Genomic DNA, 5,187 nt, shown 5'->3' on the forward strand with positions numbered 1-5,187 from the left:
TTCATGGAATTTGGAGAGATTTTTTTTTAATTTTTGTTACAATGCCATTTTTTGGTCATAATGTATGGCCAAAAAAGTAAAATTAAAAAATTTTTGTCTCAGAATTGCATGAAATTTTGGCTATATGGTTTGATTAGCATTTCATACATATAGTTAAAATTTCATGGAATTTGGAGAGAATTTTTTTTAAATTTTTTGTAACAATGCCATTTTTTGGTCATAATGTATGGCCAAAAAAGTAAAATGAAAAATTTTTTGTCTCAGAATTGCATGAAATTTTGGCTATATGGTTTGATTAGCATTTCATACATACAGTTAAAATTTCATGGAACTTGGAGAGATTTTTTTTTTAATTTTTTGTAACAATGCCATTTTTTGGTCATAATGTATGGCCAAAAAAGTAAAATTAAAAATTTTTTGTCTCAAAATTGCATGAAATTTTGGCTATATGGTTTGATTAGTATTTCATACATACAGTTAAAATTTCATGGAATTTGGAGAGAAATTTTTTGTAAGAAATTTTGGCTATATGGTTTGATTAGCATTTCATACATACAGTTAAAATTTCATGGAATTTGGAGAGAATTTTTTTTTAAATTTTGTGTAACAATGCCATTTTTTGGTCATAATGTATGGCCAAAAAAGTAAAATGAAAAATTTTTTGTCTCAGAATTGCATGAAATTTTGGCTATATGGTTTGATTAGCATTTCATACATACAGTTAAAATTTCATGGAATTTGGAGAGAATCTTTTTAAAATTTTTGTAACAATGCCATTTTTTGGTCATAATGTATGTTTTCTTGTTGACCTGGGATATAGCGGCGGATTGAAAAGACAGTTTTAATTTTGGTGCAATATTTCGCTCTGTTTATTTAGAGCTTCTTCAGGCTGTAATAAATAGCACAAAATTTTTTTTTTTTTTTTTGAATTAGATTCACAAATTATTCTTAAAATTCTATCGTTAATTTACCATCAACTTATTTACTAAAAATTTAACTAACTGATTGCACTTGCATGAAAATATCACAGAGTCATTTCGGTTTGTAAACAAAAACATTGACAACTCCTATTTCTTCTTCTTCAAAATTACACATTCAGGTCCAGACTTTGTTCAGACCTCCTCTTATCCGTGTTGACTATTCATTATTTTGTGTTCGGCTATATCCCAGGTCAACAAGAAAACATTGTGCGATCACGGCAAAGTAAATTGAAAACATTTGGTCATAATGTATGGCCAAAAAAGTAAAATTAAAAATTTTTTGTCTCAGAATTGCATGAAATTTTGGCTATATGGTTTGATTAGCATTTCATACATACAGTTAAAATTTCATGGAATTTGGAGAGAATTTTTTTTTAAATTTTTTGTAACAATGCCATTTTTTGGTCATAATGTATGGCCAAAAAAGTAAAATTAAAAATTTTTTTGTCTCAGAATTACATGAAATTTTGGCTATATGATTTGATTAGCATTTCATACATACAGTTAAAATTTCATGGAATTTGGAGAGAATTTTTTTTGTAACAATGCCATTTTTTGGTCATAATGTATGGCCAAAAAAGTAAAATTAAAAATTTTTTGTCTTAGAATTGCATGAAATTTTGGCTATATGGTTTGGTTAGCATTTCATACATAAAGTTAAAATTTCATGGAATTTAAAGAGAATATTTTTTTAAATTTTTTGTAACAATGCCATTTTTTGGTCATAATGTATGGCCAAAAAAGTAAAATTAAAAAATTTTTGTCTCAGAATTGCATGAAATTTTTTCTATATATGGTTTCATACATACAGTTAAAATTTCATGGAATTTGAAGAGAATTTTTTTTTACATTTTTTGTAACAAGGGCTGATCTGTCGGAAGTCGATTTACAAAAAGGCCTCATACGGCTGGCCAGCTGATCCGTCTGAGGTCGATTTTGAAACACGGCCTCGTAGGGCTGACCAGCTGATGCGTAGGATGTCGATTTCGAAAAACGGTCTCGTAGTGCTCATCAGCTAATCCATCGGAAGTCGATTTAAAAAAAACGGCCTCGTAGTACTGACCGGCTAATCCGTCGGAGGTCGATTTTGAAAAACGGCCTCGTAGGGCTCACCAGCTGATCAGCCGGACGTCGATTTTGAAAAACGGCCTCGGAGGATTTTATATGTATAGATTAGCATTTCATACATACAGTTAAAATTTCATGGAATTTGGAGAGAATTTTTTTTTAATTTTTTGTAACAATGCCATTTTTTGGTTATAATGTATGGTTTGAATAGCATTTCATACATACAGTTAAAATTTCATGGAATTTGGAGATTTTTTTTAAATTTTTGTTACAATGCCATTTTTTGGTCATAATGTATGGCCAAAAAAGTAAAATTAAAAAATTTTTGTCTCAGAATTGCATGAAATTTTGGCTATATAGTTTGATTAGCATTTCATACATATAGTTAAAATTTCATGGAATTTGGAGAGAATTTTTTTTAAATTTTTTGTAACAATGCCATTTTTTAGTCATAATGTATGGCCAAAAAGTAAAATGAAAAATTTTTTGTCTCAGAATTGAGAATTGAGACAAATTTTGTCTCAGGGCTGATCTGTCGGAAGTCGATTTACAAAAAGGCCTCATAGGGCTGGCCAGCTGATCCGTCTGAGGTCGATTTTGAAACGCGGCCTCGTAGGGCTGACCAGCTGATGCGTAGGATGTCGATTTCGAAAAACGGTCTCGTAGTGCTCACCAGCTAATCCATCGGAAGTCGATTTAAAAAAAACGGCCTCGTAGTACTGACCGGCTAATCCGTCGGAGGTCGATTTTGAAAAACGGCCTCGTAGGGCTCACCAGCTGATCCGCCGGACGTCGATTTTGAAAAACGGCCTCGGAGGATTTTATATGTATAGATTAGCATTTCATACATACAGTTAAAATTTCATGGAATTTGGAGAGATTTTTTTTTTAAATTTTTTGTTACAATGCCATTTTTTGGTCATAATGTATGGCCAAAAAAGTAAAATTAAAAAATTTTTGTCTCAGAATTGCATGAAACTTTGGCTATATGGTTTGATTAGCATTTCATACATATAGTTAAAATTTCATGGAATTTGGAGAGAATTTTTTTTAAATTTTTTGTAACAATGCCATTTTTTGGTCATAATGTATGGCCAAAAAAGTAAAATGAAAAATTTTTTGTCTCAGAATTGCATGAAATTTTGGCTATATGGTTTGATTAGCATTTTATACATACAGTTAAAATTTCATGGAATTTGGAGAGATTTTTTTTTAAATTTTTTGTAACAATGCCATTTTTTGGTCATAATGTATGGCCAAAAAAGTAAAATTAAAAATATTTTGTCTCAGAATTGCATGAAATTTTGGCTATATGGTTTGATTAGTATTTCATACATACAGTTAAAATTTCATGGATTTTGGAGATTTTTTTTTAATTTTTGTTACAATGTCATTTTTTGGTCATAATGTATGGCCAAAAAAGTAAAATTAAAAAATTTTTGTCTCAGAATTGCATGAAATTTTGGCTATATGGTTTGATTAGCATTTCATACATATAGTTAAAATTTCATGGAATTTGGAGAGAATTTTTTATAAATTTTTTGTAACAATGCCATTTTTTGGTCATAATGTATGGCCAAAAAAGTAAAATGAAAAATTTTTTGTCTCAGAATTGCATGAAATTTTGGCTATATGGTTTGATTAGCATTTCATACATACAGTTAAAATTTCATGGAATTTGGAGAGAATTTTTTTTTTAAATTTTTTGTAACAATGCCATCATAATGTATGGCCAAAAAAGTAAAATTAAAAAATTTTTGTCTCAGAATTGCATGAAATTTTGGCTATATGGTTTGATTAGCATTTCATACATATAGTTAAAATTTCATGGAATTTGGAGAGAATTTTTTTTAAATTTTTGTTACAATGCCATTTTTTGGTCATAATGTATGGCCAAAAAAGTAAAATTAAAAAATTTTTGTCTCAGAATTGCATGAAATTTTGGCTATATGGTTTGATTAGCATTTCATACATATAGTTAAAATTTCATGGAATTTGGAGAGAATTTTTTATAAATTTTTTGTAACAATGCCAATTTTTGGTCATAATGTATGGCCAAAAAAGTAAAATGAAAAATTTTTTGTCTCAGAATTGCATGAAATTTTGGCTATATGGTTTGATTAGCATTTCATACATACTGTTAAAATTTCATGGAATTTGGAGAGAATTTTTTTTTAAATTTTTTGTAACAATGCCATCATAATGTATGGCCAAAAAAGTAAAATTAAAAATTTTTTGTCTCAGAATTGCATGAAATTTTGGCTATATGGTTTGATTAGCATTTCATACATACAGTTAAAATTTCATGGAATTTGGAGAGAATTTTTTTTAAATTTTTGTTACAATGCCATTTTTCGGTCATAATGTATGGCCAAAAAAGTAAAATTGAAAATTTTTTGTCTCAGAATTGCATGAAATTTTGGCTTTATGGTTTGATTAGCATTTCATACATACAGTTAAAATTTCATGGAATTTGGAGAGAATCTTTTTAAAATTTTTGTAACAATGCCATTTTTTGGTCATAATGTATGGCCAAAAAAGTAAAATTAAAAATTTTTTGTCTCAGAATTGCATGAAATTTTGGCTATATGGTTTGATTAGCATTTCATACATACAGTTAAAATTTCATGGAATTTGGAGAGAATTTTTTTTTAAATTTTTTGTAACAATGCCATCATAATGTATGGCCAAAAAAGTAAAATTAAAAAATTTTTGTCTCAGAATTGCATGAAATTTTGGCTATATGATTTGATTAGCATTTCATACATACAGTTAAAATTTCATGGAATTTGGAGAGAATTTTTTTTTGTAACAATGCCATTTTTTGGTCATAATGTATGGCCAAAAAAGTAAAATTAAAAATTTTTTGTCTTAGAATTGCATGAAATTTTGGCTATCTGGTTTGGTTAGCATTTCATACATAAAGTTAAAATTTCATGGAATTTGGAGAGAATTTTTTTTAAATTTTTTGTAACAATGCCATTTTTTGGTCATAATGTATGGCCAAAAAAGTAAAATTAAAAATTTTTTGTCTCAGAATTGCATGAAATTTTGGCTATATGGTTTGATTAGCATTTCATACATACAGTTAAATTTTCATGGAATTTGGAGAGAATTTTTTTTAAATTTTTTGTAACAA

General features: G+C 28.1%; 1 long non-coding RNA gene across 1 annotated transcript; it reads right to left on the minus strand.

Annotated features, from left to right (window-relative positions):
• Window positions 1-851: 851 nt before the first annotated feature.
• LOC119082519 lies at window positions 852-1,114 on the minus strand. The gene is made up of 2 exons (XR_005088655.1): window positions 972-1,114; window positions 852-889 (listed from the first exon to the last, which is right to left on the minus strand). It is a non-coding gene; the product is annotated as an uncharacterized LOC119082519 (long non-coding RNA).
• Between the last annotated feature and the right edge of the window lie 4,073 nt (window positions 1,115-5,187).

The sequence above is a fragment of the Bradysia coprophila genome, unplaced genomic scaffold (genome assembly GCF_014529535.1).
Source record: "Bradysia coprophila strain Holo2 unplaced genomic scaffold, BU_Bcop_v1 contig_472, whole genome shotgun sequence".
In the NCBI taxonomy this organism is placed as follows: Eukaryota; Metazoa; Arthropoda; class Insecta; order Diptera; family Sciaridae; genus Bradysia; species Bradysia coprophila.